Source organism: Vipera ursinii, assembly GCF_947247035.1.
Source record: "Vipera ursinii genome assembly, chromosome: 3".
NCBI lineage: Eukaryota > Metazoa > Chordata > Lepidosauria > Squamata > Viperidae > Vipera > Vipera ursinii.
Window position 1 is genome coordinate 143,080,607 of NC_139516.1, and position 17,706 is coordinate 143,098,312.

The window sequence follows — 17,706 nt, forward strand, 5'->3', positions numbered from 1 at the left end:
GAAGCATATTTAATATGCTGTAGAGTTCGATATAAATTATAGGTATTGGAATAAAATAGTAAATAAAATGTAAAATAATTTATCAGTCTCTTAGAAGAACAATCCTCCCATTGTCATGAATATATGTGACAGAATTCAACAGTAAATGGAAAAATCTGAAAGGACCTCATTTTCAGATTTTATTTTTCTGATGTATATAATAATTGTCACAACTCTATTTTTAAACCAATTTCACCGGCTGCCATTTTTATTGCTATGTGCAGTTCAAACTGTTAGTTTTCATCTTTGAAGTCCTAAATTATTTTAAAAGAGGCTACTTTTAAGACTAGTCTACACCTTCTGTATAAATCTGCCTGACCTTATTGAGTGCTACATGCATACAGTATATCCCCAACCTGGCCTTACAATTGGATGAACTGCATTTTGTGAGAATGAAAGAAAGACCATCTCTGAGTGTGTTGGTATATTGTCTGTGCTTCCTAATTGTGGGGTGCAGGCAAAAATATTTCAGCTTGCAATATGCTTTCTAAATTTAAGATCCTACCATGACCACATTTGGGGAATGTGCACGTGATAGGGGTACAACTATGATTTTCACCTAATGTAGTCTATTTTACTAAAATGCATTATGTGATAGCTTCAGTTGACAAAAACCGTGATAGACCTTGGATATGTATGGTGCGTGGAAAGTTGCAGCTTAAGAGGAATATCTGGGAAAGACCATGAAATAATAAGCAAAGTGAATAAGAAAAATATGTTGTGTGAGAGACATAAATGGCAGTCCATTTGGGGGGATTGGAATTGATGAATGCATGCAAGGAAATGATGGTAGGCATAAAAGCCAAATAACAATGATATAACTCAAAAGTAAAGTGAACTCAAAAATAAAAGCAGAGATGGCCCAATCTGGTTAAAACAATTCTGGTTTCAACATCTTACTGACTGAAATCATGCAGGGGACCAACCTGATCTTGACAGAAGCTGTTCCAGAGATTGGCCCTGCAACTGTGAAGTAGCATCTCCTGGCTTCAGTTCCCTTTATGTCCTCAAAATAGGGTACTAAGAGCAGTTTCTCCTGAGGTGACCAAATAGATTGGGTTAATTCTCTCCTGTGGAGTAATTTAATTTATTTAGGAATAAAAGAACTAAATTACATAATATGAATTGATACTATGGGTGCATGTGCCTAGAGTTGCTTTCGCCACAAAAATACATTTAATAAATAAATAAAAATAAACAACCAGGGATAAGTTTGGGAAAAATTGTGCAGCTCTCTTCTGGGTCTTGTGAGAAGGGAACAACATCATCTGCAAATCTTAAGTGATTTAAATAGGTGCCATTGATTTTTATTCCATCGTTTGCCCAGAATGTTCTAGTTATTTATAATGAGAGACTAGGATAAAGACATAGAGATGAGGAGAGATTCTCAGTGAAGGGAGAAACTAGAGTGAAAGTAACAAAGAAAATATGCATCTTGTGTAAAAAAGAAAATAGTTTAATCTCCCAACAGAATGAATGAAAAATAGAAATAAGGAAACAGCAGGTAGAAATTATTTGAAATATAGTGAAAAAAGAATTATATTTTACAGTGCCACACAAACACGTGAAGTTATGAGGAATATATAAAAGGCTTCTTGGTGAAAAGTTGAAGTGAAAAGGGCAAGGGATGGCAAAAATGCATATAAAGAAAATGTTGGCTAAAAATAATGAGAGAAAGTTATTGCATTATGTTTATATAGAGAAAGCAATAGTTGTGTAATAAAAGAGAACAAGAGATAGTTAAGATTAAGACAGGAAAAAATGAACAAATATTTTAATGTTGATAAATTTCCACACAGACACCTCCCACCTGTTGTGCAAGCATTTTATTTGATTTTTGTTTTTTAAGCATTATATATCTTGTCTACCTTTATGGTTACAATAAATAAAATAAAATTCTGTTTGTAACTTTTTCTTAAATATTGAAAAACACACTTTATTGTCTCCCTGATTTCTGATGTGCATTGCCAACGTAGCTTGAGCAAGCAAGAGACAACATACAGTATGTTTTAGTCTCAACATGAAAGTAAATTTAGGCTACTTTTGTGAGGGCTCTGCTGGAGTAAATGCTTTTGCAGTAAGTCCTTATATCAGAAATTCAGAGAGGCATCATTTCTACTTTTTCCAAGTGACAGTCATTGCAACTGCACTCAGCACTAAGATTTTATTCTCACACTATTTAAAATAAATGCATTCTACAAGTAGTACTGTTGTATTTCTTGTGTTTATAATGTCCTTCCTTCCTTCCTTCCTTCCTTCCTTCCTTCCTTCCTTCCTTCCTTCCTTCCTTCCTTCCTTCTATCCATCCATCCCAACTATAGCTGCAGAACTCTAGCAGGTTTTAAGAATAGTTTTAGCCAGGGCTTTTTTCCTCATAGAACGCTCAGAACGGAGTTCCGGCACCTTTTTTGGATGGAACCTTGTAGGTTAGGCAAGGCAGGTTGTATGACATGTGTGAGTTCCGGCACCTTTTTCTTTTACAAAAAAAGCACTGGTTTTAGCAGAATTTAAAAGGCAAGTCTTTGCTTTAATGAGCACATCACCTGAAGAAAAAATGATTAGATATGGTCATAACTCTGAATTATTTATTTATTTGTTTGTTTGTTTGTTTCTTAATTCACTTATAGGCCACCCATTCCGAATAACTCTCTTCAGCATATGGATTAAAAATGTAATTTGCTTTATACGTCTGATATCTACTGGTAGACTTGGATAATGATAGAATACAACCTTAATTGCAGTTTTATTTGGATTTTTCCCACCCCAGACCTTCCCATCCATTCTAATGCAACTTTTCAAAATGTTCCAGTAAGGTGATGCTACTCACCACTTAATATTTTTTTTACACTGATCGTGGCATAGCACTCTTTAAAGATAACATGACAAATTGAGAAGGTAGCTACTGTAGATCCAGATGCCCTTTGCTTTTCCTTATTGCCAGGTAAAAGACAGGATTTTCCCGTTAGGCTTTTTATATCCTAATATTTGCTCATCACTAAGAATGTTTGTCTCTCTCAGGGTCTATAAGCAACAAAATCATAATGTATGTAATATTTGAGTTCCTATGGTATTACTTAAACATAATAATAAACAGAGGTACAATGTTATCAATACTCATCTCTTTATTATCAGCATTGCCGTATGTAAATTGTTCTTGTCTTTGCTGTATTGATTGATATGATTATAGATCTTGTGTTGTCTTTCATTTGCTGACTCTATTGTTCAATTTATTATTGTGAATTCAGACTATGCTTTTCCAGCCAAAGAAAAATGCCCCAGCTGGACATAAGGGAAACAATTTTAAAAAAATAATCAGGAAAGAAAGGAGATCTAAACTGCAACGAGTGATAAATAAAATCAACAGTTAAAACAAGTTGCTTCAATGCTATCAGAAAATAATGAAAACAAATATTGCAATCAGAGTTCACTTACATTATTAAATTACATCCTAGTGACTGGTGCCTTAACCACATTTCTTACTTGTTTCAAACAATCTACCAAATGAACTTAACGAGTTTTTGTTTCTTTTGACGAGAGGGCGTGGCTTCAGACTTCTTGCTGTCTTTCAGGTCCCTGAATGTTTGTTTGTTGTATTTCCAGAACTACTGGTGGATGGGGAAGGGGAAGAAAAACCTGCATGGAGCTAAAGCTGCTCAACTGTTATCAGTAAGTTCCTTTTATTTTATGCTCTTTGCTCCTTCGACAGTGGGAAGTTCCAGGTTTCCTTCATAGGTCAGTAGCTTGGTGAGTAGCAGATAAAGCTTATATAAATCGCTCCTCTGAAGGCAACCATTCCTTATCTTTCAAATTTTCACACTACAATTTTACGTAGACTATATTAAAATGCATTGTGAGGGGAAAGAGCCAATTCCTCAGATTTCAGGTTCAACTGCATTGGCCTTTGCCAGTTAAAAAATGTGGAGATATTGAACATCTTCGCCTGAGAGCTTGGAAAGTGATTGCCTATTACAGTTCACAGCTTTGGGGAGACAGACAAAAATCTAGATGTACACAAATATTGCACCCATCAGCACACCGATTGCCTCTCTCTTGGAACACAAGGCACATACGCTACCCTGTTTTCCCTCAAAGATCTTTTTTTTTTCCTCATTGCTTTTTATGACAGTTGCTTTGGGCAGTTGAGGTTTTCTATATATTGCCAAGTACCATGTGTTTCAAAGTTCTGGCACTTTCAATTAAATTTGCGAGAATCAGTTTGGGGAAAATCACACTGTTTATATAATCAGGGAAAACCAAGCAGCACATTTTCCACAGACAGGGTGAAACAGAATGCAAAGAACTAAAACTGATTAGGATGGAATAATATTATTAAGATCAGCTTCTGAAATAGACTAGAGTGGCATAGGGGCAGCATGCAGAAAGGAGAGTCATGATCTGGTTTCCACTTGCATCTAAAAGCTGACGAACAGTTCCTTTTAAAAATAAGTGTGATTGTTTAAATAGCAGTACCTCTGGAGAAAGAAAGGAGTCATTGTCAGCCATTCAGTCACGGCCAACTCTCGACCACTCTATGGATCAGCACCCTCCATGCCCCTCTGTCTCACCCTGCCTCCTTTGGATCTGCCATGATTATCTGGTGTTTATAGTTTTATAGTATCCAGCCAGCAGGTACTAGCATGGCCCTTCTCCTTTTTCTGCTGATCACTCCCAGTATGATTGAATTTTCAGGTCGAGTCAGCTCTCATGACATGACCAAAGTATGACAGCTTTTGTTTGGCTATCTTGGCTTCAAGTGATATTTTTGATGAGGTTTGGTCTAGCACAGGGGTAGGCAACCTTGGCTCTTTTATGACTCGTGGACTTCAACTCCCAGAATTCCTGAGCCAGGCTGGTTCAGGAATTCTGGGAGTTGAAGTCCATGAGTCACAAAAGAGCCAAGGTTGCCTACCCCTCTAGGACTTCTTTCTTTGTTATTTCTGCAGTCCGTGGGATGCGTAATAGTCGACTGCAGTACCACAGTTCAAAGACGGCCACTCTTCTCCTATCTGCCTTTTTCAGAGTCCAGGTTTCACAGCCATAAGTAGTGATTGGAAAATCGCTACTTAATTGGGGAACTGGAAAATTGGAAAAAGGGAAACTGCAAAATAAAAAAAAGTGTGTGTGTGTGTGAATATCCAGAAGCTCCTGGAGACTGCAACAGTGTTCAGGAATGTCCAGATATGATGTATTTGTTCCTCTTTGAATGCTGAATAATTTGTGTATGCTCTGCTTTATTTTTCCATAGTACTAAGGTGCCATGGCCATATATTCTCATTTTTCAGGATTTCAATTTGTCAGGTACAAAACATTTTGGAGTGTTTTATGCACTGAAGAGATGTCATTCAGTTATGGAGGACAGCACCTTTTTCTGAATGGCATGGGATGAAGGAATTAGTAGTATCTCCGCTGTGTGACTGTAATGATGCTTTTTCCGTGCTATTTGTTTCCTCATCTCTTTTCCCAAGATACGTGTTAAAATAAATCACTGTGGTATGTATTTCCTGAGAAGAACTAGCCATATTATAGAGATGACCAGATAAAATACAGGTATGGCCTTTATGATTCAGAATAATTGTTACTATTTCCTTATATTCTCTTTTTTTCAAAACCGAAATAATTATCTCTGTGCAATTTTCTAATCTATATGTCAGGAAATATTGTGTAGGAAATATTTTAAAACTGTAAAACAGAGCATAGCTACTTAGCTCAGATACGAAGCTACATAATATTACTTGCTAAGAAATTAACTGTTAAAAAGTACACCTGTTTTTATAATGGAATACAATCTAATATTTATTATGGGATACATGTTGAATAGTATTTGCTTGTTTGTTTGTTTATTAATTACATTTATACACCATCCATCTCACCTAAATGACTCTGGGCCTTTTACAACAAGTATTTTTTTCTCTGTCTGCCTGTCTATCATTTATCTACAAACATACATTCAAAATGCCACAACTGTTATATTCACAGTGCTTAACTGTGCTTTATCAAATAAGTCATCATGGCTAGGTATACATATGTTAAGCCATAAATCATGGTATACAAAATCACAACTAACTGGATTCATATAACATGCCAAGCCAAATCCAAACAAACCATATTACTGTTAGCCTGTTGTCCTTTTATTATCAATTATTTAATTTTATTGGACAAAATTAGCCCTCTGCAAAAAGTCAAATAATAGTTTTAGAATTATCTCAATGTCCACAATTCTGATTGTAATACTGTTAATTTTCACTCTATTGCTACAAATCACATTTTGCTAAATCTAAAAAAACAAAACAGAGTTAACTGTAGTTTTTACTTTTGGGGTAGACTTAGATTTTTTAAGCTGGACTGGGAAGCTGAAAAAAAATCCCGGAATAAGGCGGTGGGAACCACTTTATTATTGCTGCCAAGAAGCCTGCATCAATGTGCCCACATAAGGACTCATGCTCAGCTCATTGAGTGACGGTTAGTAGTTTTATTAAGAAATATGTGGATCTTGATGTATTCTAAATGAATAGTTCAGATCTATCTGGCTTATTGGGGACTAAGTCCAGGTGAATATACTGTGTAAGCTTTACTGCAATTACAAATATTACAAATTTACTGCAATTATAAATACTGCAATTTACTGAATTACAAATATATTTTGTTCAAGGTAAATCACTTTGATCATTTCAGTGATTGTCTTTTTTTTTTGCAAAGGCTATGTTACATCATGTGTATCATCTCCATCATGATTACATGATACAAATTATATAAATCTCCATGGAAATTAACCCATTGCTTGGCTGTATCAAGGTCTGCTAAAATCAAGTTTCAGTACATTGATTCTGGAAAAAAAATTAAAAGGATACCTCACTTAACAACAGAAAACTTGGGTTCAGTTGAGGTTGTAAGTCAAGGACTACCTGTAGTTCTTAGGGAGCAAGCACATCCAATAATTTCTTCCATTGGATCCCACATCTCCAGAAACAATTAAAGTCCAGTGATGTGGAGATTTTACTCAATCCACGTGCAGACCTGTTGAAGTGGGTTGCTCTGTAAAGAAAGCCCTCCCGACAACCGTAGAGAAAAGTTCCAAAAATGTACCATGTTGAACTAACTGGACCCCATTCATTACCACCTGCTTAAAGCGGCTGGTGTATTGGAAAGACAGGTTTCCTATTGAGCTGAAAGGTCATTGATATTGCTGCATAGCAAATGAAAGGATGGCCAAGGGAACCTTGTTCCTTCACCTAGGCCAGCTAAAAGAGGAAAGTGGTGGTGGTTGCTGGTAGGTACTGTAAGTCAGAGGTCCCCAGCCTTTGGGGAACCAGGGACTGGTTCTGTGGAGAGAGGTTTTTCTGCAGAACAGAGGGCGCATGGTTTTGTGAGCTGCCTGCATCTCGTGGATAGGACCTTGCTTGTTCATGCAGACCAGTTGCTGGCATGCCATGGACCGGTACTGGTCCACGGACCGGGGGTTGGGGACCCCTGCTGTAAGTTAATGTGATGTGAGCAAGGGAAGGTGGCAGGAGCAGGACTGGCTATCTTTATGTGGTTCCTAGAAGTATAAGAAGCAGAAGAAACTGGCTACTGATTAATTAACAGCATAAGACCTGTTTTGCATGTTTCTTCACTCATGGTAAAATCTGTTTGTATGGTCACAGCTTGACTAGTCAGAGCCAACGAATAGGCTTGTCTCTGAAGAAACATACAGGTAGAAAAGTCTAAAAGCCAAGGTTCTGTGAGACTAGATGCCTGATGCCTGGTAGTGCAAGATTCTTGTAGGTCTCTGTTGTTATTTGTTTGCTTATTTATTTGTTTCTCCCCCCCCCCCTCAGTTAATTTCTCTGAAGGGAAGATTTTTGTAACGGTTAGCTAGGCAATGATACCTTCATCCAAGAGACAGAACTGTAGCAAAAGTTCGGTAACTTTGAAAATACAGAAGTTGCTGAAAAGGTCATATCTACCCTGGAGGGTTGCGCTGTTGGGATGCCCAGCAGTCCATTAATTTAGGTCTTGTGCTTTTAGCAAGTAATACAGTTTAACACAGAAACTTTAACTTATCCATTTGCTGTGATTTACAGTGGAAATATTTTCTTTGCTGTTGGTTTTGGAGGAGGAAATAAAGAGCCATTTCCATACCACAGCTTGGCATACATGCATTGCATGCCGTTTTGTAAAGTGGTTACGTCTAGGACTAGGTAGTAAAATCTGAAGAAGATATCATTACATCAGTTCAGAGCCAGGTTAAAGGCAACCAATGCCCATGCGCAAGTAGCAACGATGCTGCTCGATGGAATCTCTTGCCGTGAATCAGAAACAAATGGGATATCTGACAATATCTTCAAACTAAACTTTTAAATTTTGAAGGGTGAAGATTAAATATGGCAAATACAGATGTTTGCACAATTCCACTAAAGTTGAGTATGGCAGTGAAAGGTTTCCCCCCTAGGAATCAAGCCCTTGTGGTGCCTCCCTTTCTTAGTGTCCTAAGCATGTGCTTATTTTGTTAATCCAAGTGTTAGTGGTAAACACTATTTTTTTCTGGAAAATCAAAACTTTTGGTTGAAAAGTGGGAGGCAGAGGAAGGTGAATCAATAGGTTTTGTATCCAGGAGTAGAAAGATCGAAAACAATGTAGAATATTTCAGTAACAGCTCCACCATATTCATTTTTAAAAAATATTTAGAGTTATTGAATGTCTAATAAAGCTTTTTTTCTTCCTTATTTGTAGCTAATGAACTGGACTGCTATAAACATATAGCAGAATTTGTCACTTGCAATGGGCTGATGGTGACAAGCAAAAAGAAGGAAAAGATCTGGTGCTCTGGTTTTCTGCTTTCATGAAACAGAATTTTAATTCTACCTTCTGAGTTTCCAGAAGGAAAATGCAATCTTTGGATTCCATAGAAAAGGAATATGACTGTGGATGTAGTTGAATTCACACATTATGGTAAACCAAGATATGGCTTGTTTGGTTTTGGTTTGGTGTATTCTATGAACCCAACCATGATGGTTTGCAGACCATAATTTTGTTACAGCTGAATCACAATAATCTGCCTAGGGAATAAGCATGGTTAAACCAAGTTTACTGGGATAAGTAAAAACAAACGGAAAAATATGAACATATCACTTGTATTAGAAGAGCAGAGCATTAGAATCTTCTAAGACAGTGTTTCTCAGCCTCAATCACTTTAAGATGGGTAAATTTCAACTACCAGTGTTAAGTCCGGAATGACGAGCGTAGACAGCGAGGTTGAACAAGAGAACGTTTATTGAATGCACATGGGTCAACTGGCTAGCAGCCGTTGAACCCAATCTTATATACTAAGGTGCCTTTAAACATAACCAATCCCCGGCCCAGAATCTCCCGCCGAGAATGTAACAACCAATAACTGCACCAGGTTTTCCCGCCTTAGGAAAACCACTCCCATTAACTATGGACACAACACCCCTTCCCCCCCAGATAAATGTTATTTACTTAACATAGTCTTTTAGATAACTTGGTGGCTTATGATTCCTGGCTGGGTATCTGCTAGCAGTGCTGACAACTGGGATGCCTACTGTTCCGCTATTTGTTTCTACCTCAGGGCCTGTTGTTTGTGGCACTGACTCAGGCAATGTCACACTTGTGGGTTGTTGGGGTTCAATGGACTGTCCAGGGGACTCTGTTGGGCTGCCCGGGGACAATGGTTCAATTTCTGCTGTGCTACTTTGGGGAGTTGCTTCAGCTGCCCTGATTTGTATTCCAATCCCCTCACCCCCTGGTGCTGCACCTAACTGGACCTGACTGAATGCATTGTCTGGTGTAGTGATGCTCCTGTCATTGTTGGCCTGTACAATTTCAGGGGACCTTTTCCTCAGCTGATCGATGTGTCTCCTGATCAGCTGATTCCCTTTCCCCTCAATTAGGTAAGATAACGGTCCAGTTTTGTCAATGACTACCCCTTGTGACCATTTGTCCCCCTGTCCATAGTTCCTTGCCCAGACTGTGTCCCCGATATTTAGAGACCGGGCCGGAATGTCCAGTTCAGGTTCCACATGTAGCCTGTCAGGGTGTAGTCTGTCCAATTTGGTAGTTAGACGTCTGCCCCACCTCATTTCAGCTGGGCTTTTCCCTGTGGCCATGCAAGGTGTCGTATGTTGGGCCAACAGGAACTGAGCCAGTCTCTGATGCCAATTGCCCTGGATGATCCTTCTTAGGGCGTCTTTGGTTGTCCTGACATTACATTCAGCCAATCCGTTGGAGGAGGGGTGGAAGGGTGCCGATGTCGCGTGCCAAATCCAGTTGGCCTTGAGGAAGTCCTGAAATTCATTGGATGTGAATTGGGGCCCGTTGTCAGAAACAATCACGTCAGGTAACCCATGGGTGGCAAAGAGTCCCCGCAAGACCTGTATGGTTTTGGCTGAAGTCATGGACTTTACAGGCACGACCTCCAACCACCGGGAGTAGCTATCCACAACAACTAGGAATGTGAGGCTCTGAAATGGGCCTGAAAAATCAATATGAATGCGAGACCAAGGGTTCCTTGCCACTTCCCACTTATGTACAGGTGTGTGCGCTTGTTCTGGCCTAGACCGTTGACACTGATAGCACCCGGCTACTCTGTCCTCAATTGCTGAGTCTAACCCTGGCCACCATAAATGACTCCTCGCTAGGGCTTTCATACGAACAATCCCAGGATGCCCCTCATGTAGTTCCCCAATCACTGTGTTCCTATGACCCTCTGGAATGACAACCCTATTTCCCCACAGTATACATCCCAGGTGTGATGACAATTCATCCTTCCTTCTAAAGTAAGGCGTGAATTTGGGGTCAGGATTTTTGTTGGGCCACCCCCCTTGTACCCACGCTGCTATTCTGCTAAGGGTGTGGTCTTTTTTGGTAGCTGCTGCAATGTCCTTGGCTGTCAGTGGGCATTCTGAGAGTTCCTGTAGAGACAGGATTTGGCCCACAGGTGCTGGGTCCATGCCAGTATTTGCTAGGGGTAATCTGCTAAGGGCATCTGCATGCCCCATCTCTTTGCCAGGTCTGTGTTTGATAGAGAACATGTATGCTGAAAGGAAAATTGACCATCTCAGCATCCTAGGAGACATGATTTGGGGTGTCTGTTTGTCTGTGGTGAATAATCCTAGGAGGGGTTTATGGTCTGTGTATATTGTAAAGTTCCTACCATACAGGTAATCGTGGAACTTTTTTACGCCTGCCACGATGGCCAAGGCTTCCCTGTCTATTTGTGCATAATTCCGTTCTGCTTTAGTCAAGGTCCTGGAATAATATGCAATAGGCCTCTGTTGACCCTGGTTGTCCAAGTGGCTTATGACTGCCCCTACTCCATAAGGAGAGGCGTCGCATGCTAGGAAGATTGGTTTGTTTTCAATGAAGTGGGTGACTGTGGAGTTGCTGGACAATATGTCCTTCAATGTTTGGAAACTGATTCTGTGCTTATCCTGCCATTGCCAAGGGGTCTTCCTATCTAACAGTCTGTGTAAGGGTTCAGCAATAGCTGCTTTGTGAGGCAAGAAGGTATGGTAGAAATTTATTAAGCCTAGGAAAGCTTGTAGTTCCGCCTTATTTCTGGGTTCAGGTGCTAATTTGATTGCCTTAATTTTCCCTTCAGTAGGGTGTATGCCCTGTGCATCAATTCTGAATCCCAAAAATTCAGTTGATTTTACACCTATGCAACACTTGTCCTTTTTAATTTAAGCCCTGCATCCCTGAATTTCCCCAGTACCTGTTCCAGCCTGTCTGCTAAGATGTCCTCAGTTTTTCCAGCAATTAGGACATCATCGAAGTAAGGGCATACACCTGGAATGCCCTTTAAGGTCCTCTCCATCACCTCTTGGAAGATGCCTGGAGCTGCTGCTATGCCAAATTGAAGTCTGTGAATGCGGAACGCCCCCTTGTGGGTAACTATCGTTTGAGCCTCGGCGGCTTCCTTAGACACAGTGAGTTGCAAGTACGCCTGCGCTAAGTCGAGCTTGGCGAAAATGGCGCCATCCTGGATCGTCGCAAGGACCTGCTTCACCGTCGGGACCGGGTAAGCGTGTTTTTTCATCGCTAAATTTAGGGTAGCCTTATAGTCGGCACAAATCCTCACATCCCCATTCGGTTTAAGGGGTGTGACGATTGGTGTCTCCCAGAGGCCTCCCTCTACGGGTTCTAGGACGCCCTGGCCTACTAGCTTATCTAGTTCGGCCTCGATTTTTTGTTTAAGGGCGAAAGGCACCCTCCGGGCCTTAAGCCTAATGGGCCTAACAGCGGGGTCTAAATTAAAACTAATGGGGGGTCCTTTGTATCTCCCTAATGACCCATCGAACACGTCTGCGAAGTTATCGCAGACAGACTTAAGGGTCTTACTATTAATTGTGTTAATTCCCCCTACCCAAATTCCCAGGGCCGGGAACCAATTGAGGCCTACTAGGCTGGTTCTCTGGCCCTCGGTGACTAAGAGGTCTAAAAATCCACTAAACCCCTTGTATTTTACTTTAATAGTGGCCTCGCCTTTTAGTTCTATGGGGTTTTTTTGAAAATCGGCTAACTGTAGTTTAGTGGGTTTTAGGGGAATTCTCCAGCCGCTTTTATTTCCAATGTATCTAAGGGTGTCACTGGAAATTATAGATACTGAGGCCCCCTAGTCCAATGCCATCTTGCAGGGAATGCCCTGCAGTTGGACTCCAATTTTTAATTTAGGCCTCAGAATGTGATTAATTCTAGGGGTGTGATTGATTCTATGGGTTCCCACGTGGTTGACCCCCACCCCCGCCCCACGGTTGGAAGTGCGTGCCTTAGGTCTTGGGGTCTCTCCGCCACTCCCTTCGGGGGTTCCCTCACCTGAGGCCCATGCGTCGAGCTCGTGGAGACGGTTGTCGCGCGGTCGGCTTCGGCAAATGGCCTGGATGTGGCCCGTTTTTCCGCACCCTCGGGATTTCGCGGTTCGAAACCTGCAAGTTGCTCGGAGGTGGTTTCCGCCACAGCTGCCGCACCTCGCTTCTGGGTCGCGAGGCCTGGTTTGGTTGTCCCTCTGGGGTCGTTGTAGTGGTGGAGGCTGCTGTCTTCTCCCTTGGTCGGGTCCATCGGAGCGTGAGGGTCTCGCCGCCATCTTCCCGAACCTTCGGGCAATTTCTGCAACGTCGGCTTCCCACTGGTAGTCCACCTCCCCACCGTCCACATGGCTCTCGAGGTTGATTTCAGCCGAGGCAGCCGTGCTGTTGTAGGGGGGGTCGCGTCTGCCTGTAGACTCGTACGTGAGTAGCTCGTCTAAGACTTCTTGCAGTGAACCTGTGGGCTTTGCGATTATCTGGTTTTGTAAGTGTTCGTCTCGCAGTCCCAAAACTACTCGGTCCCTGATTCGAATTTCGAGGTTATCGTATTTGCAACACAGGGCCGCTTCTCTGACTGCCGCCACAAACTGCGTGATTGACTCGCCTGGTCGTTGGTTCCGCTTTTCGAATATTCTCCGCCAAAACAGTTCGGACCTCTTTGGAGTAAAGTGGACCTTTAGCTTGGCCAACAGGTTGGCGTACGACACGCTGGAGACCGGCAAGGGCTGGCACAGGCCGACGGCAACCCGGTAAAACGGCTTGCCACTAATGGTGAGAAGAGCCGCCGCTTTCTTCCGGTCCTCCGTTATTCCGTTGACCAGCATGAACCCCTCGACTTGGCCGATGTACTCCTCCCAGTCTTCGGGGTAGTTCGGGTCGAACTCCTTCAGGGATCCGACTTGCGCCATTCTGTGAGTTCAGTCGCGGTAGTAGTTCGGTTGACTGCAATTCAAAATTCCCGCTTTTCGCTCAGCTGGCTTCCGTGGCTCCTTCGCTGTTCCGCCGTCGATCCCATCCTCGTCGCCACTGTTAAGTCCAGAATGACGAGCGTAGACAGCGAGGTTGAACAAGAGAACGTTTATTGAATGCACATGGGTCAACTGGCTAGCAGCCGTTGAACCCAATCTTATATACTAAGGTGCCTTTAAACATAACCAATCCCCGGCCCAGAATCTCCCGCCGAGAATGTAACAACCAATAACTGCACCAGGTTTTTCCGCCTTAGGAAAACCACTCCCATTAACTATGGACACAACAACCAGAATACCCCCATCCAGCATGCTAGGTTGAAGTCTACTCATCTTAAAATTGTTGAGGTTGAGAAGCATTGTTCTAAAAGAGCATATCAGTGTTGTCTCCCTTTTAGTATGTTTGCCATATTATACACTGTCTTGTATTTTTATATATCATTTTGCTATTTTTTTAGATGATTCTCTCTTCAGTTGCTTAATGGAATGCTCAGATATTCAAACCTGATAATTTAGTTGCACAGCAAAGATTCAGAAAACTATGTTGCTGCTTTCTGGCTCCAGTTGACTTGATTGATTCATTTATTCTTAATTTCTCTGCCCATTAAAAGCTCAAAAACGTTTTTCTCCTGCAATATAAGGTTGGGAATTCTTTTTATGACTACACTCTATATAGGAATCCACACACTCCAGACACATTGCATTTAAAATTGGCCAGTTCCTACTTAGAAAAATGGCAAATGTTGTCAAACCTGTTTCCACCCAGTTGCCATCTTTATGACATTGACAAATTAAACAATGCTTGTTTTAATCTTAGGTACGAATAAGCTAGTACAATGGAACACTGTGTTCAGCAAACATCGTCACTATGGAAATCATGGAGAGAAATTCTAGAAGCATTTTGGGAAGAAAGAAAAATACTGCAATTTGAGACAGGGTTTCCACCCCCCCACCCCCACCCCCGAATGTAAAATCTAATTGTTGTTTCAATGATTCCCTGTGGAATACAGTACTATTCTTAAAGAAATTGTAATCTTCCAATATCATCAACTGAAAAAACAAAATTCCATATTTAAAGGTTTTGATCATCAGATGGAATGATGTAATAGGCTCACTGCAACTCTGTGTAAATGGTTTAGCCTGCAGTCTTATTAGAATCTCCTGCCCAATGCCAAAATGTTTGGGTTTGCCCAAAGTGGTGGCTTTTGAATGAGACCATGTGATGACCATGCTGGTTGGGAATCCTGGAAACCCCAGGTTGAGAAAAACTGGAAAACAATTGCCTTTAAATTTGCAACCCTATAAACATATACCTGGGAATAGGTTTCAATAACACATTTTACTATTGCTAGACACCCATATAACAATAATTACATTTATTCTTCCATTTAACTCCAAATGCATTTTTTTTCCAAACATGGGTACTTATGTAACCAGAATGCCAGGCTCCAAAGACCAGAGATTTTGTTCTTATAATATCCTCAGCCATCCATTTGCCCACCACATTTTAACAGAATAACAGAGTTGGAAGGGACCTTGGAGGTCTTCTAGTCCAACCCCTTGCTCAAGAAGGAGAGCCTAGGGCCTATGCTATTTCAGACAAATGACTGCCCAGTCTCTTCTTTAAAATCTCCAGTGATGGAGCTTCCACAACTTCTGGAGGCAAGCTCTTCACTGATTAACTTAATTTCACTGTCAGGAAATTTTTTCTTTGTTCTAGGTTGGTTCTGTCCTTGATTAGTTTCCATCCGTTGCTTTTTGTCCTGCCTTCAGGTGCTTTGGAGAATAGCTTGACTCCCTCTTCTTTGTGGCAGCCCCTGAGATATTGGAACACTGCTATCATGTCACCCCTCATCCTTCTTTTCACTAGACCATACACACCCAATTCCTGCAAACATTCCTCATATGTTTTAGTCTCCTCTTCTTTGCACTCTTTCTAGTGCAGGGGTCCCTAACCTGTCGGCCACAACCCACTAGGGGCCATGATAGGTTTGCAACTGAGCCGTGGAAACAGCCAGCAAGCATGTGTGCTTACAGGTGCATCCTCACTTTTGCGAGCAGCGGGCAAGCGTGTGTGCGCATGCTCCATTTGCGTGAGTGGCAGGTGCACCTGCATGCTGCTCACGGAAATGGAACTATGTGTGTGAGCGCTTGCCCGTGACTTGCGTGAACCATTCCCTGCCCGCCCCGCCCCCACTGATCCACAAAGCTGGAAACGTTGTGGAACTCTGTTCTAGAGTCTTAATATCTTTTTTATATTGTGGTGACCAGATCTGGATGCAATATTCCAAGTGTGGTTTTATCGGGGCATTATAAAGTGGTATTAATACCTCACGTGATCTTGATTCTACTCCCCTGTTAATGCAGCCTAGGACAGAGTTGGCTTTTTTGGCAGCTGCCTTATAGCATGCTCTGTAAATCCAATGAATATGATTAATTCACCATTCAGAATGTTGCGAGAAGCCCCCCAATTTATTATTTTGTCAACTATGATTAATTTTACTAAGGATAAATACATTTTGCTGTCCCATCAATGGAAGAGGTTTTGGTAGGCTTAGAGAATTGAAAGATTTGCAGAAAGATCATTTTTAAATATATCCTAAATGGACATCACACAAAAAAAGAGTAACAGGAGAGTAAAAATGCTCACAAAACATAATTTTTTTTAATGGCGAAAGGAAAGGAAACAGTAGAATACCCAGGAAAAAAAGGTTGGAATACTGAATTCATACAGCAGTGTCATAGTGCTATAATAAGCGTCATAGTTGCTGCTCTGTACAAAGCAATTTATTTACCATCAACAGTACCAATTTTTCATAAGAATTTCATAGAGGGTTCAATTCAAATAATTTATAACTCAATTTATAACAAGCTTAATTAGAAGCCTCATTATTTCCCTGCAACTGCCTCCAAAATAAATGTGCTTATGAACAGATAGGTTTCTAATCTGATATGTCGATAGAATTATATTCATCACGCAGAGCTGAAGCTTTCTTGAAAAATAAAGATTAGAGCTGAAAAGACCTTCTTCCTATAAAACCTGACACTGCAGCTTTTTTATTAGCATTAAAATGAATAAATAAATAAATAAATAAATAAATAAATAAACAAACCTTTATTGTCAAAGTACAACATGTGTACATTGAGATTAGCTGAGCCTCCCCCCCCCGTGCTCTCTCCCCCCAACACACATAAACATGCTGAATGTAAAAAAAAAATAAACCAAGTCCCAAACTGGTACATAAATCTTCCTAAAACTGGCATATTCTAGATTTGTTAAGATTACAACATCCAGAATTCTGAACAGATTTAGGGCACCAGAAAAGGTTGTCATAGGCCAAAGGACACTTTTTGCTAGTGTCAAGACTGATGATCTGGAAAATGATGTGTAACTTAAGTAGAAATAGGAGAAACTAAGAACAGTTGGCATACCAGAGTGATCATGCTTTTCCAACTGCAATCAGTCTAATGTCAGGGGCAAGGTTCACATATAATCCTAAACCATTGCTTGTTTCAACTGCAAATGGCAGGTTTGCACTGGAGCAAGATTATTATACGGACAAAGATGGAAAAATACTGAAATGTCCACAATGGATTGTGAAGCTGGCAGAAGTGATTTGTCAATTGGAAAAAGATTGAATAAAGGGTCGAACAGTTTTCTGTAATGTTAAAGAGGGAGAAAGGGTAAATTGCCCCTTCTTTGTAACTGCTGTAAAGAAGAGTTTTTCTTCTTCTTTAATTGCATTCTTTCCTGTACTTTCTCTTTTTTTCCTCTTTCTTTCTTTTCTTTATATGCCTCTATATTTGTCTTTCATAAGACAAATATATAAAAACTTTTACTAAAAAATAATATTAAAAATTGCATACCAGCTGAATCATCAACTCTGGTTTACAAA

The 17,706-nt window shown here is 40.8% G+C and overlaps 1 long non-coding RNA gene across 1 annotated transcript; it reads left to right on the forward strand.

Annotated features, from left to right (window-relative positions):
• Positions 1-3,636: 3,636 nt before the first annotated feature.
• LOC310637923 lies at positions 3,637-16,879 on the forward strand. The gene is made up of 4 exons (XR_014491995.1): positions 3,637-3,705; positions 5,322-6,498; positions 8,752-8,970; positions 14,628-16,879. It is a non-coding gene; the product is annotated as an uncharacterized lncRNA (long non-coding RNA).
• The last annotated feature ends 827 nt before the right edge of the window (positions 16,880-17,706 follow it).